This window comes from Squalius cephalus (assembly GCF_949319135.1).
Source record: "Squalius cephalus genome assembly, chromosome: 10".
NCBI classification, from domain to species: domain Eukaryota; kingdom Metazoa; phylum Chordata; class Actinopteri; order Cypriniformes; family Leuciscidae; genus Squalius; species Squalius cephalus.
Genome location: NC_137131.1, coordinates 6950424 through 6967494, shown reverse-complemented (window position 1 = coordinate 6967494; position 17071 = coordinate 6950424). Strand labels below are relative to the sequence as shown.

Genomic DNA, 17071 nt, shown 5'->3' with positions numbered 1-17071 from the left:
TCATTTCAAACACGTATGACTTTCTTCTGTGGAACACTGCGGAAGTATGGACAAAAACTAGAACGCTGATTGGGTTGTGGAAGCACATTGATTGAGGCAATCAGACCTTCTACAACACTGAAAGCCTTCTAGTCCCTTTTGAAGTTCTTCAAAATATCTTTAAATAAATAAAAAATGTGTGTTCCATAGAATAAATAAAATCATACAGATTTGGAACGATATGAGGGAGAGTAAATGATTCATTCTGATTCAGTATCCCATTCATTCAGTATCCTATGTAGACATGTAGGTGCAACGAATGTGTTAAAGGGACCATCAAAATAAAGTAAAACCAAATTTCATCATTTTGAAACATATTTCATGAGCTAATATTTCAAAAGTGCTTAAAAATGAAAGCTACCGCCAAGGTGAAGCGGTGGTATTATGCATCCTCGCTAAGAAATCTGAAACTTAATTAAATTTTGATGAAGAGAATCAAGTCTCGCTCCGTTTCTAGTCAAAGGGACTTAGAATCTGCACCTCGCGCAGTCCAAACCTTCAACTCCCATCAGCCTTTGAGGCACACATCATTGGTGACAGAGATTTTCCTGTCCTACAGTGTGGCCGCCCACGCAGGGCCTGTTCCTCAAGCCCTCTGAAGCCATCACAGGTCGGGGCTCTGGAGACGACTGCTCCCACTCTAGCTGTGCCAGTGACTGCCTCCGTTTCGCTCCAGTTCCTCGGCTGTCTTGCTCTCCTACAGGCCCGTATGAGGGGGTTACTATAATGCCAGCTGACATTCTGACAAGCACATGATTGTTGGGAGTATACAGGGAAGGGGGAGGAGGGCGCGCTCTCTCGTCGGGACCTTTACAAGTCTTTTAAAAGCCTGGAGAAATGTTTGGTGATGAATGCAAGCCTCAGAAATGGCCAAAAGTGCTGACATGGCAGGGCTGGAACAATGGGAGCATGGCTGGATTCCTGGAATGCGACGGCTTCTGCAGTTACACTTGGGGATTCTTGCTTTAAGCTGTCATCTGCGTTAAATACAGCAGTAATCGATAGATATTCAATCATCTTTAATGATCATTTTGCTCATCTGTTTAGTATTCTGTGCAGCATAACCGTCAAAGTTTTTTTTTAAAGCTTAGTGCATTCATCTTGCAGTGTGTCACAGATTGCAGATGTGTAAATACTATCTTTGTGGTACTGTGAAAACATTGGGTTATTTATTTGAACATGCTGCATGATTCACAGCGTTGCAAGGTCCAAGTCATTTTGCATTCTCAAAGCCTAGCATGACCACAGATTTAATTGTTTAGAAGTAGCAGAAAAAACAATACAAATTCTAGGAAAGTACAGTGGCCTCAAAAGCTATTTGGACCTTAAGCTACACTTAAAAATGTATGAATGTCATTTTCTAAGATACAAAATATCAACCCCAGTGTCATTTATTTAGAAGAATTAATAAATAAAATAAAATTGATACATGCATTTCTAAGACCTCTAAATTATCAACATCATCAACACAAGAATAACAATAATAAACATAATATTATATTTTATAATGTTAGTGATATTTCAAGATGACCATTTACTGGACTGAAGCAACTTAGGCTTATCCATACAACCTTCTTTCTTTCTTTTTTTTCTTTTTTTTTACATAAAAATCATGTTAAGTATCAAATTTGATCTATCAAGCTTTTGAAGAATGGTTATTTGTACATCTGTCAATCATCATTAGATGTTTTGCCACCCACAATTATCATAAAACTAAGCATTTAAATATCATCTTACTAAGACATATTGGGAGATATAGAGTGACAGCTGATATTTTATGTAAGAATAATCTCATTGACTATCAGAATTTCATTCTACTTTTTGGCCATATAAATATCATCTGCACCAAATTGCATATTTTTGCTCAGTTTGGGCAAAATTTACAAAAATAAAATGTATGATTAAAATGTACGAGTCAAAAAAGCATCAACGTGGCTGATTTGCAAACTTATTTTTATAAGTCAAAAAGAAAATATGTGGGTGCATTCTTTCTGTCAAACGTGAATCACCTTCACAGTTAGGGTGCTTTCACTAGCTAGCACTTTTGTTGTGCACTCAGGTTCGGTTGATGTCAGAGTTTGGTTCATTTGGATGATGTGAACACTGTTTTCTGAACTTGGGTGTGCATCCGTGAACCGTGATCTCCAGTTCGCTGCTGATATAAATGTAATCACACTAAATCGCAGAAGTGAACTGCTATTGATACTGGATGATTTGTTAAACAGTGTGTTTCCTCACAAGCGTGACTGACACACTGCAAGTAGAACGAATGTTCAGTATAATTCTGCAGAAATGGACTCCTGTGTTCTTTAGGACATTTGCAGTACATTCGCAGCAGATAGACACAAGTGCTCTAATGTGCTGACCAGTGTTGGGTAAGTTACTCTATTAGTATTTAATGACTAGCTAATTACATCTTCAACAGTGTAATCCGATTACTGTAGTAAATACTCTCTCTAAAAACTATTGCATTACTTATTACTAATTACTTTCTAAATCCCCCATCAACCTCAACTATTTGAACAATACAAGGAAAGTCATGAAACTTCTCTTTTCATTATTTCAAATAAATAATATAAAATTGCATAATGTATTCCTGAACACGTTCATTTAAAGGAAGGTTACATTAAAAACATATATTTTATCATTAGATGTTAAATCCGCAATTTTTTTATGTAGAATTGTTTTATAGTCTATGCAGTATTTAATGCAATTACATCAGAAGTAACTGTGATTCAATTACAGAAAAACTAAGAGTAATTCCTTACAATACTTTTTCAAGGGAAAAGTAATTTAATTACAGTAAAAGTGAGGTTAGCAACACTAGCTGTGTTGTCATTACCAAGCAACAGGTGTAAACAGCTTCTGCTTTTCAGACCCAAATGATATAATGTGAGCCGGGTCAATCTAACTCTGGTTCAAACCAGGTAATCTGACATGTCATGAACTACACTTACTTGCCCAAGAGTGAACCTGTGGGGAACTGATAACCTTGAGTTACATAACCTGATAACATTTCTCAGAAAGTAAAGTATGTTCTGAGAAAAACTCTTGCTGCATGTGCTTGCAAAGCTTATATAGGTGTCCAAAAAAGTTTTGGAGGCCACAGAAGGTTTAAATGGTTAGTTTAATACGGAAATTTCTGCAATTTTGAACTAACTTTTACTGTCAGTGGACCTTGATACTATGTATGAACACTGCTGATAAGTTGACATCTCCTGACCTTGTGCTACTGTTTACTGTAGTTTCTCGCATCCTCTCCTGCCTGCAGGCTCTTCTGCTATCATATTGTATTGTGGCTCAGATCCTAAAAAAAGAAGAGTATGAGGAGTTTAAAATAATTCTGCCGAGTTCAGGACGGATCTACTGTACTGAGCGTGCCAACACCAGCCTGAGTTATTATATTCAAATATACTGTCAAAAGCAACTGGACAGAATCACAAAATTGTACAAATATTTCAGGAATCATCCAAGAGGCTTGTTTTGTTTATTTTATGAATTTGAATTGAAGCGTCATCCTCATTAAGATTTATGAGCCAAGAGGATTTTAAATTCAGCTTCCAAAATAAATGTATTAGCATATTTACAATTAGGCTGAATGATTAGTCTAGATAAGACGTGTTTATTTAAAATGCATAGGCAGAAATCACACATTTTCTAAATGTGATCTAATTGAGTACCTTCCACAGCATTCAGGGTGTAAACAAAAAAGATATCAAGACTAACACATCTTAATCTAAAAAAAAAAAATACTTTGGGTTTAAAAGTGTTTAAAAGGTGTTGTTAATGATGTCACCATAGGACAAGAAAAGAAAAATTGGTGCATGACATCCCTGCATTTGCATATTTAGAAGAAGCTCTTAAAAAGTGCTTTAAAAAAAGTACGATAAATTCAAAAGTAAGTGAACACAGATTCATTCAGCATGAATGTTGCTGCTCACAACCTAAAAAAAACTGTAAACCTATAAACTGTATTCTATAGCTTCTATTCTCTGGAAAAGTGAGATAAAGAAAATGCCACCCACAGCAACTTCTGGGTGTCCACTTTATTTCAGTTGTTGCAAGAGCCAAAAATATCCAAACAGACAAAAGTACATGGTTAAAAAAAAAAGAAAAAGAAAAAGAAAAACAGAAAAATCCAAAACTAAACGTAGGCAAATATGGCTCTCTTTTTTTAATCAAATGACATCCATGACACATTTCCCACTGACCTGAATAGAAAGAAGATTTTTATTTCCATGTTTTATTTTTTTCCCCGTTTCATTGTACTCTCAAAAAGCTGATGCAGAACTTCACAGCTTCTTTGTATTTGTGCAGTATATGCACAATGTAATCCACAAGCGTGATGCAACTTGGTTAAAGCAGAATTTCTAGATTGTTTCTGCCAGGCACCAAGATATTCAGCTACCAAGATGCAAACAAACCCAAACAGAGAAATATTGTTTGACTGAATCAATTATCTGATATCAAACATATGGCCGAGTAGGTGTTCCGAAGCCCTTAGAAAAGAACTTAAACCCTCGATAAACTGTACTGTCATTTAGTACTATAGCAACATTTATAATACCTGGAGAAAGTTATCCACCAGCATTTCCTTTGATTTCTACAGCAGATATGAAACCTGATATGAAGCTGACATCATGATTGCCTGATGGCACCACAAAAAAGGGAAGATGCAGTTCCAAGCCATTCACTATTGACCATCCTGAGCTGTGACAGCAAATATGTAACTTGATTTCATGCTTTTAAGAGCACTCAAAAAAAAAAAAAAAAAAAAAAACCTAGGCACTGGTAACACATATTACAATGAAATATTAGCTATATACAGGAGACTATAGGGCTAGTTGCCATTGCTATATCTGAGGGTTTTTTTTGTTTTGTTTTTGTCAAAAGTCTAATTTAATACACACATGTTTTTCTCTAGCTGTGATTTTGCATGTTTTGCTAAATCTTTTTCAAGTACCAACATTTAAACAGTTTAACACATTAAAGCCACACTGACTTTATACTGTTATTATTGCTAACTAAAACTATTGAGCGAAATAAATACAAAATACTACATGAAAACTTAAGCTTAAAAATATAAATTAGAAATCTTGCCTTTGAATAATTGAAATAAAGCTTTAGTTGTGGTTCTAAAATGACTAAAGCTAAAAAAAATAAATCTATAAAGAAAAAAAACCAAATCTAATAGAAAATGCACTTAAAATTACTAAAATTAAAAGGAAAACAGAACATCTAAAAAAATAAAGCTAATTCAAAATATTAATAAATACTACTATATAAATAATACTAAAATTGCACTGATTCATACAAGATCACGTCAGGCAAGCTGTCAAATTATTTCAATTTTCATTTATTTAAATGTATTTATTTTATTTGACAGAAATTACATCATTTACTTTTAAACTGTGATTCATAAACACAATGCATTAAATCACTTCAAACATATGAATAAATGCACGTATATGGTCTAACTTTGAAGCCATGGCACAATGATTTCATTCACATGGTTATCTAACACAATGAGCTAGAGCGTTTCTCTGACATTTGCACAAGTAATAGTTATAAACTGCATAATGCGAGAGGCGTCAGACTGCCGCCTTACCGATGTTTCACAGTACATAGTTAACACAGTCAGTGGTCAACCTTGTTTGGAATCCTGCTGCGTGTTTATGCCTGGATATCTCTGGCATGCTATCCATTATATTGTCCCTTTTCTTTTCCATAGCGCAACAAGTACTGCCGAATCCGTTTGTCAGTGACGAATGTGAAAGGCTTCCTCAGAGCAGGAGGAAGCAAAGTGCCTGCAGCCATTTTAATCTCTTCCAAAAGGGAATCAAGACAGTGACTCTGTACACACGATGGCTCAGAAGCCAAAGACACTGGCATGCCACTGGTATGCATATCCTGACGGGAGGGAAAGTGAAAGAGCTTGTTTTTTATGGATTAAGATGGTGCTTTTCAATCATCTAAGAGCAGAAGCTACCCCCGCAACACAACAAGAGCATCCCCCGTGGGAAAGACAAAGAGAAAACACCCACGTTGTGCAGCCATAAGCTTTCAAACATCACTCATTTTGCTGCCTCTCCCCCAGTATGTGTGTGAGAGAGTGTATGCATGTCTATCTAATATCCTCGGGGAGTTTGCCATTTTACCATTATCACTGTCAGATATCATGCAGCTGGAGGAGCTGAATACCAAATGAGTGAGCCATGTTCTGAAATATGACAGAAATGCATTAACATGTTAAATTACTTAAGGATTTTCCTATCTGTCAGCTCTGATTTACATTTTATCAAATGCGTATCTTTATTTCAGAGTGCATTGTTGTTACGACCCGGCTCAAAGTCATAACAAAGACTTCAAAAACTAACACTGTGCCATTGGAAGGATTGACTAGCAACCCAGCTGGACCACTCTACCTAACCAGAGACCTCTAAGAATCCAATAACCTTTTACACACACAACAAATAAAACCCCAACTCCAAACCATAATTTATCCCGGACGAGGCTCCAATTTATGTTACGACCCGGCTCAAAGTCATAACAAAGAGGGCAATTCACAAGATGGGTTTCAATAGAGAAAATATAGGTTTGTTTAAAGTTAAATAAATAATGTCTAGGGTCAAAACACAAGTTAATAATAGGAAATATCAATACAACCTCAAATCAATAAATCTACAACATATCAATTTATATCAAAAGAGAAAGAGACACCTACTCAAAATGGGAATTTACCACTCACAAAGGGCCACAGTTATGAAAGAATCCCCAATTAGAAATTGACCAAAGGTCGCAGGCAGCATGACATTACCCACGAGACAGGGCGTCAGCTAAAACATTCTCCTTTCCTTTAATGGGATGAATTTGTAGAGGATATGACTGCAGAAACAAACTCCATCTCAAGCGTTGGTTGGTGGTACTGTACAACTCCGCTGTAAAAAGACTAAAGGATTGTGATCACAGTCATCACTTGACAGAAAGAGAAAATGGCTTGGAGTAGTTAACCCTGCTGGCTTGGTAGATTTCGCTTTCTTATTGAGAACAAAGCACTCAGATATCTTATGCCCTGGGTTTTTGCAATAAAAACAAGTCATATTTGCCCTAGCAGGAACTGCATCATGTTTACTAGGAGAGGGTGGAACAGAACTAGATCCTGCCATAGTCAACTTACTTTGACCCGGATAGTAGTTTCTTTCTAGGCCACTGTTTTCAAATATCGGTTAGAGCAAACCCAGCCATGATTGCTGCGTCACTCAATTTGGAAACCTTCTGTTCATTCAAGTAAGTAGCCAGACCTTCTGGGACACAATTCTTAAACTCCTCTAAAATAACCAAGTCCGTGAGCTGTTCTTTGGTCTCAACCTGCTTAGATGCACACCACCTATCAAACATGTTCTCCTTTTCCTTTTTCGAAAACGTTGACGATATGCTTCGGGCACTAACTCATAAGCATGAAGGATAGAGGTTTTAACAGTATCATATATATACAGTACTCTGTTCTAAACTACATGCTGAATAAACTTCTTGAGCCTTACCCGTAAGCACACATTGTAAAAGCAGCGTCCAAACCTCTTTTGGCCCCTTCAGTGAAGTAGCAACTCTCTCAAAGTGGGAGATCTGCCTCTTTTTCAGAAAGAGGAGGAACCATTTTAATATGCTTCCCAATATCAAAAACTTTCTCTACCCTTTGAGAAGACTCGGAGGGAACCACAAAAGGTGAAACAGGCGGTTGACCCTCAGGTCACCTACCTGCCAACTCCAACTCCATTTTTTTTTTAAGGACAAAAGCACGCTCGCGCTCCCTTTCCTGTCCCTCCAATTTCCTCAACTCATGTTCTCCCTGCAACTCTTTCTTCAAAGCTATTTGCTCTTGTTCTACACGACACTTCACTATCTCCAAATCTAACTCTTTTTCTCGTAACGCCATCTCTTTCAGCTTTACTTCACTGTCACAATAATACCTGGCTCCTGTAATTTTGCACCAAAAACTTTCTCTATAGTGCCCTTTAAACTTTTTAAGATCAACTCTAAGTTTTTTTTTTTTATCAGCACTAGTGAGCTCTATATCATAATGAGCAGCAACCAGCAACAGTTGCTCTTTAGTGCACTTTTCAAGTGTTTCCTCAGAAGTTCTTTCAAAAAAATCTCCCACATTAGAAGCCATGGCTAAACTCTACACCTTCAAAACAGTAGCTATCTTAGGAGTTCTCAAAAACACCACAATATCCTTTCAAATATATTTCACAGAAAAAAAACATTTAAACATTTAAATTTATGAACAACTCCATTTCCACAATGGTAATTTAATCTACACCAATTAACATGTAATTCACTTATCCGAACACTAAAAAGGTTTAACAAAACCCTCTCTACTGGTAACATGCTAACAATATAGTACTCCTACTAAAAGAGACCAACGCATAAGTCACAAAATCATGCCTAAATTGCTGACCACATTCAACAACCAATCATGCTACCTTAAAACTGCATGTTAAATAAAACATCAACATGCCTACACTGTAAAAAAATTATGATCAATAAGTTATGACAAGATATGTTTTTACATTACTTTAACTCGTCAGAATGTCAACTTTTTTTTTTTATTTATACAAGATTCAAGTCATTTTTTTTAAGTCAGTTTGATGAATTCAAGTTGTAATGAATTAAACATCCAAGTTGCTTGAACTTAAATTTAAGGATGCAACTTTTTTTTTTTTCTTTCAATGTAACAACTTTGGTTACTGATGCAAAATTACTTACCAACTTGAAGAAAGTGGGGATGAGAAAAATTCTGCTCTCTCAAACAAAACATCATTTCACAAGTCCCTAAAACTAATCATTGATGCTAAAGACCACACCAATGAACATGGATATCTTAGAGAACAAATCCAGTGCACTATATAAAAAAAAAACCTCTCTAATCTTCAAAGGCTTACCAGGCTCGGGGCCACTTTAGACGCTGAGCTTCATGTCACCTGGCAAAAACCAGGCCCTGAATAGTGTACCCCAAAAACCCGGGATACCTTAAAAAAATAACAAACTAAAAAAACTAACACTGTGCCATTGGAAGGATTGACTAGCAACCCAGCTGGACCACTCTACCTAACCAGAGATCTCTAAGAATCCAGTAACCTTTTACACACACAACAAATAAAACCCCAACTCCAAACCATAATTTATCCCGGACGAGGCTCCAATTTATGTTACGGCCCGGCTCAAAGTCATAACATAAAGAGGACAATTCACAAGATGGGTTTCAATAGAGAAAATATATGTGTAATGTCTAGGGTCAAAACATTAGGTTATAATAGTAAATATCAAAACAACCTCAAATCAATAAACTGTTGGAAATGTGGTTTGTAGAGTCGTGAAAATCATATGGGGGCACAAAAACTCAAAAACCCACTCTTCAAACAAAGACACCAAACAAAAATGAGAGAGAACTAGACAAAATCCAGGATCTCCTTAAATAGGTTGCCACAGGTGCAGCAGGTTTTCATTAGGGCAATCCCGCCCACCAAGGAGGAGTCGGTCCTAGAATTCTCACAAAAGAAACTAAAGTTAAAAAAACAGGGACAGGGCTGTAACAATTGTCTTCAACGGAAATGCACTTAAACCTCACTTGCTTTGGGGAGTAAAGCACTTGTTGACTTTTAACTGTAATACAAGGGTTACGACCCTGGTTGTATATACAGATAGATGAGGAGAAGCGAATGACTAGCAGGAAATATTGGATTGCAGTAAACAAGTGCTTTCTGGTCACATTAAAAATCTGCATAGTTGTTTTCTATAAATATATACAAGCAGGTTCACAACACCACACTCACTACACTCCATGTGCAATCAGAGTATTTATCGGGCATAAAAGCAACACAGATCTCAATTAGGATGATAGCTTTAAATAATATTATATCAGTATACAAAATGCCACCAATAACACTAGAAAATATCATAGTAAACTCAGCATTTAGCTAAATATATATTTTTGAAGATGTTGCTAAAATAAAATGTTGCTAATAAATACATTAATTTAAAAAATAAAATGCTGTTGTTTTGTGTTATATATGTATATATTTCAACCATGGCAACTCTCTAAATAGTTTTAGCATGTTACTGAATATGGCTATGTTAATTTTGTCTTGGTGGACTAGTTCTGCTATGCTTCTGCTATTGATCATTGCTGCTGTTGCTACTGCTAATATATACAGATATGCTGCTGTTAGCATGTAAGATATGCTGCTGCTGCTGCTGCATTAATAGGCATACAAAAATCTTGTAGCTAATCTAGGCAGGTGGAGCTGGGGGAGGTGGAGGGTTTCAGAGGAACTCTGATAGCGCACGGCAAATTGCTACAGCAAGCACTAACCAACTGTTTAAATGTTGAGCAGAAAGCTCATTGGCTGCAGGATGAGCAGAGGCCAATTAGCTTGTGCCTTGTGGTAATGTGATTTGCATTTAAATTACATATCAGCCTGCGCCCTCTAGAGTTTCATGACTGAACTATGTACAGCAGCATCATTCAATAATTATATCACATTTTGTTAAAACACACACACACACACACACACACACACACACACACACACACACACACACACACACACACACACACACACACACTCTCTCTCTATCTCCAAGTGTCTCGTTTGTTTAAAGTATGGATTGCTTTAGTTTAAAAGTGAGACATTGTGATAATGCCCATTTTAATAATATTACTGCTAATGCTAAATGTTATCCAGTATATAATGTTCAAAACAAAATCACTCCAATAAGAAGCAGCCTGATAGCACTTCTTTTCCTTTTATTTGGGGTTTTTCTTTTTCTCCTGGGTTTTGTTAGACAGGTAGTGAGGGAGCAGCGTGTGTATTTTTTGTTTATAGGGATTTCTAAATTCTCTCAGATAGATCTCTTTTTGTTTTATTGCTTTTGGTTGTGCGGCTCCTCAGGTAATTTGTATTCTTGTGGTTCTTTCTATTTGTGAACAGCGTGAAAGGGTGTAAATATATTGTAAGTAACGAAAAGAGTTTTGACATCTCCCCTTGAGTTTTTCCTTTCCTTATGTTTCATATATTCTTCCATTGTGTGGATCAAGAACTGGCCGCATAAGTGGAATAGTCAGATGCCGTGTGCTTTTGTGAGGAAGGTGTGAGGACACGTTCTGTAAATCCAACAGAAACACTATAACAAGCACTTGCTGGACGCCTGCAGAATGTATTCGAGGTAAGAGAATGATGCTCATCCTGGTCTCACCTACAGCGCCATGATTCCCTCAACACAGGTCTGACGTAATTCTTTGGGCCAGGAAAAGATCAGAGAACAGCCCCTGAAGCTGTGCTTCGGCAGAAACACTGATAAACAAAGGAAGAACTGAGTGATATATGCAGTGATGGGATGACGCCCCATGGATGCAGCAACCATCTTCATGTACTGCAGTGCCGGAGAGTGAGAGTATACAAATCATTAACAACACAGTGTTGCTGAGACATGTATGGACTCCAGCAGGCTAGCCAATCCAGAGATGTCTTCAGACACATCTGAATCTGTAACACATCTTCATACAGAGTGCGTTCTTCCTCAGAAGGATTATCTCAATAGATCTTAGTTAGGGTAGACATAATATTTCATTTGACGAGGCTGTGAATGATGTACTGTACAGCAATGTTTTGTCTAATTTCTAATCTTGCTCAGCAACACCCCTTAAAAAGTAATATAAAAATATAAATCAAAGCCAGACGTCCCACTCCGTGTCAACAGCGCTGTGCTCAGGTGAAATTGGAGTGAAATTATACAGCAAAACCATTACCGTCAATAAAGAAACAGACGCTCTTTTAATTTATTATAATTATGTCTACATTAATGTATAGCATGCATTACAAGAAATCAACTACTATAAATGTGTTAACATATGTGAAACAGGACTGCTAAATAAAGTGATACTGATATGACATTAAACGGAAGTTTCGATAGTCTTTTTTTCCCTATTGTGACTTATATATTTGAGTGAAATGGCTTCTCGAACAAGAACAAATGTAGGGCGGGACTTGATTTTGTCCATGAGGAATTGATTGGATGGTTGTGGTTTGCTATTGCTGTGTGATGTCATGATGTGAGTGACAGGTTGTCCCGCCCTCACACCAGTAAACACATCATCAAAGAAGAGAAGAGGCGTTGCTGCAAAAGGAAGGAGAGGTTAGTTTTATTAAAGATTACGAGGGCACAATAATAATAAAAATAACAAAGTGCACGGATAAATCATTTATAATAAATACTGCAATATTACATTAAAAAAAAAATCCATATTGATTTCATGGTGACTTTAAAATACAACTTCCCTTAAGACACACTAGCTCATAGTTACCTTTGTGAGTGTGCATCTTAGTGTATGAGACACACACACACACACACACAAAAATAGTGTGTATTTTAATGTAATGTTCCTCATAACTAGTCTTTATCATTTCTTTTATGTATAATTGTAATTTTTAACTAATAACTGCTGTAATAAAAATGCTGATTTATGTATATCAGTATGTGTGTGCTGGTTGTGTGGGTACAAGCTCATCTATGGATACTGCATTCATAAAATATAAATATGAGATACTGAATTCAATGCCTGGGGTAGATAAAATGGGCCAGCAACTAAACAGCCTTTTTCATAGAATAATTAGGTTATTTCCCAAATCTCATCACTGTTTCTCATAGAAACCATCACAACATCATTCATAGTTTCTTCTAAATATATCAAGCTTATAAATAAACCTTAAAAGAAAAGCTACAATTAGAATGTCGGCGCACTCATCTTAGGTTTTTCCAGCCTCTGTAAAATGATTTCCCCTACCCAAATTCAATCAGATCAGTTGATGCATGTCTATTACTATTGTGGCATCTGTTTAAAATAGTATATATATAGAATCCAATAAAATAATGAAGACATCAAAATATTAAAATAAATAATAATATTACTGTTTTTTGAGAGAAAAAAACTAACAATTTAAGAATTTTATTATTTTATAATTATTATTATTATTATTATTTCATGGCAATAATGCATGACCTCTTTGGGCTTCTAAATGTGCCACTATGAATTTCTCGCACAGTTTGTGGATACAGAAATTCTCACAGCTCCGGTTTCAGTGAGAAAAAAAAAGAAAGGAAAATCAATGGACATTCGGATGTGCTCCAATTGAAATGCTGCCCGTTCATTTAGGTCTGATTCAAGAAATCTCTTGCTTTTTCCCACATATTTTTTTAGCCTGCCTTCTGCAGATTTGCGCGGGAGCAACATGCATGCAGTTTAGAGGGAATATTGATGCGCAGCGTATTCAACGGGTTGTATTCTTGTAGTGCTGAATGTTCAACCGACACTACATGGAAAATAAATCTTTCCAAAAAATGTACCTTAGAATCTTAATACAGTTACCTAAAGGGACTTTACATCTATCCCTCACAGCATTGATTTTTATTGTGTGAAATTAAAAATGGCATCTACCCTGACTAAGGTCTGCAGAAGTGCGTGCACATGCAAAGAGGGAGGCTTGGGAAGAAAGCTAAGGGATTCATTAACATAGGAGAAGCCTTTTTCCTAGTACACTCATAAAAATTACCAGGCTTCATAAAGCAGCTCTGGTGGAGAATTATAGCGTAACCCTTCTCTCTAGGTTGCAGACCATGCATTATTAATTGGGGCAGCTCAAAGTAAATAATTACATCTCATTATCAAAGCTTGGGTTTAGAGTTTTAGAGTATGGAAGCATGTCCTCTCTATTTCCTTAATGAGCATTGTTAGAGTTGTTAGGTTTGAAAGAGGCAACTCCTCCCCAACTGTGGGTTTGTAGAGCGAAATCAGAAGGTGAAAGAGAACAAACTGCCGCTATCAGTTCACCGGCTCGAGTTCGCCATCAGGGCTGGGCTCACATTCAAGAGCTGCTTTCATTATTTTTGCCCCAACTTCTGCCATTCTGTTACATCTAGTGAATTTGAGAGATTGACTCTTGCTTTTTTGCTCACTTCAAGAAGATAGAGGAAACGCAAAGAACATTTGATGTAGGTCAGGAGCATGACTAGACTCAACATGAGGAGCTGAGCCCATGCTCAATTTTAGACATCAGAGATATAGCATGACTCAACTATACTGAAAATGTTCTTAGTATAAAACATTAAATTAGCCCAACAGGCTTGTAAACAACTAAAACAAAAAAGGTGTCTGGTAATTCTAAAATTGAAGTCATGTGGCTTTAACCAATATTGATATAACAAAAGAGATTTCCTTATTACATTCAGCAGTTTCTGTTACATACACATACCAGGATTATGTGCCATTCAGAGTCGAGAATGCTTTTGAATTTCATCTCAGTGACTTAATTTGAATTTCATTTGAACTGCAGAATTGCAATGAAATGTAAGTGTAAGCCAGGGCCAGCACCAAGTTACAAACGAGTTACTGTGTCCAAAAATCAACATGAATTTCACACAACCCTAATTTAAAAAAAAAAAATATGAATTATTTATAAAAAAAAACCTCAAAAATGTTTACCCAAAAATGAAAATGTTGTCATCATTACCCTCAAGTTGTTCCAAACCTGCATGAGTTTCTTTATTCTGCTGAACACAAAAGAAGATATTTTGAAGAATGTTGTTAATCAAATAGTTGATGGTAGCCATTGACTTCCATAGTAGGAAAAAAAATACTATGGAAGTCAATGGCTACTGTCAGCTAACAACATTCTTCAAAATATCTTCTTTTGTTCAACAGAAGAAAGAAACTCATACAGGTTTGGAACAACTTGAGGGTAAGAAAAAACTATTTTGTAAATTGTCACATCACACTTATACAGTAGAAAGGGTATTAAAACACAGCCAATGGATAAATAAATTTGCATAAAACAAAAAAGAAAAAGAAAATATGATTCAGGGCTATAGTACAAAAGCCAGGGACTAGTCGTGTAACTACTGTAGGTAGGTCAGTGATTTCATAACAGTCCCACTTTGTGGCGAAAGACCTTCTCTTCCATTTAGGGAAGACATATCAAGTGAGTTGTATGAAAAAGAAAAAAAAAGGGGGGGGGGAATCACTTATCGCAACAGTTCAGTTGACGCACTGAAAGCGCAAGTGTGAATGACGCTCGCTTGCTCTATAAAGCATATAGTGATGTCCGTGTTCCCAGTCACCGTGGATTCGCTTCAGATGGTGGGCGAGGAGCTGATCGTTTTCATTTAACCTCTACATGAGGCCCCTCACCCCTGGAGTCAGAGACAAAAAGGAAATACATAATCTGGCGGCGTGAGATAGGAGGGAGAATATGATCCAATTGGCAGTGTCAGGACAGCGAGTCTTTGGCTGTAAGTCTGCCCCAGCCCAGGAATGAGCATGATGCTGGTGGGCTAGTTATAAATGTGTTCATTTCACACACCATTTCACATGAGGCGCTCATACGGGGGTCCGCCGCTCAACCTGACATAAGGGACCGTTCGGCAGACACAAAGTCTCCGCAGGACGCAGGCACTGTTGCATTGCTTTCTTGAATATCTTGAAGGAATATGTAGAATATAGCTAAAATCACTCTGCAGGATTTGTGTGGGCTGGGCTAATAAAGATCTTTGCTCTGGGTAATTCATGCTATGTGGGTAGCAAGGGCAAAGATCAATACAACAGCACAGAATCTCCTCAGGTGGGTTAATGGTGAGTTTTACTCCAGAGGCTAAATTACAGCATACAGCCAATCAGATGATGATAAACTGTTGTATAAAACTGATATTTTGACTGAGTGAATCATATATTTTGCATTCTTTTCTGATGAAAGTCCAATTTTGTATTTGTACTTACAAAAGTCCTACTTGACCCGCTCCGAGCAGGATTCGAACTGGCGTCTTCCGACAAGGAACCACAGTCTCTAGCGTCAGTTGCTAGTGCGTCCTTCAGGCCGGGGATTGAGGTTTACACGCACAGCTCTTACTAGCTTCCCTCTATTACACATTATAAATTATATGATGATGAAAATGAAAACTTTACATGAATTTCATAATCAGCGTATTTACGTTTACTAGAATAGGTTTTCATGCTTAAATGTTCATTTTTTTTACATTGCTGCAGCACCTCTCTTCCTAGGCTTTCAGTAACACTCTGTTTTGTTCCGGTCTCTATGAAGCCCCTTTTTCCGAAAAGTGCAATGTGGTCTAATTGGTCGGCTGGACTAGTGTGTTGTCATTGGTCAAACGAGTGTGTTTCGGAAATGTCACGCCCCTTAACCTAACCATGAGTTTCAACACACTACTGACTAACTCTTTTTTTTTTCTTTTTTTTTTTCTTGTATGAATTATTTAAATGAGGAATATTGTGATCTACGTTGAAGAAAACTGAAGACTACAATCGAGGTGTTTCAGGGAGTTCAGAAACAGTGCTTACTGATATACAGTCAAGTCACCTTGATTTATATTAGTGCTTTTTACCATACAGATTGTTTCAAAGCAGCTTTACAGTGATTAAATTAATGCAACAAAGATTGTTTTGGCTCTACAGCAGCTCTAGAAGAAAGTCCCAGTCTGGTTGAAGTAAGTTCATCATTGATTCATTTTCGTTGTAAAAAACATTAGTTATTAATTTAGTTTAGGGGCTGTTTACATGAATAACTCCCTTTTGGAGTGACTTTGTGCTCTGTAACTGCAGATCTTTTTTATGCTCAAACTACATCACAACATTACACACTAATGAAAGTTGTAACGAAATGTAAAAAAGCATAATAGGTCCTCTTTAACAACAGCAGAACTCAAGCTGACATGAAACCTACAGGTTTGTGCAAAACATAATGATCCATACAGTTTATCATGATCTGAGAATGCAATCTAGAGAATTGAGAATTTTATATACAAAAGACCACATGATCAATGTCACAAATTTGTTTATTTGATTAGTGATCAAGAAAACACAGAATATTCAATATTGTGTCCTCATTTTACTTATCTTTTAAAAAAAAAACACTTACTCTTAGATTTTCATGGAGCCCACTGTATATATTCTCATTCAATCGTA

General features: G+C 36.7%; 1 protein-coding gene across 3 annotated transcripts in view; it reads right to left on the bottom strand.

The window, feature by feature from the left end:
- The window catches only part of grm4 (glutamate receptor, metabotropic 4), a 162332-nt gene that overhangs the window by 139383 nt on the left and 5878 nt on the right, over positions 1-17071 (bottom strand). Inside the window, exon 1 of one of the 3 annotated variants that reach the window (XM_079883136.1) lies at positions 3263-3277. The exons of the other annotated variants lie outside the window; for them this stretch is intronic. The gene's annotated coding sequence lies outside the window, so the exon portion shown is untranslated. Of the gene's footprint in view, positions 1-3262; positions 3278-17071 lie in introns of those variants that run through there. 3 annotated transcript variants of the gene reach the window in all.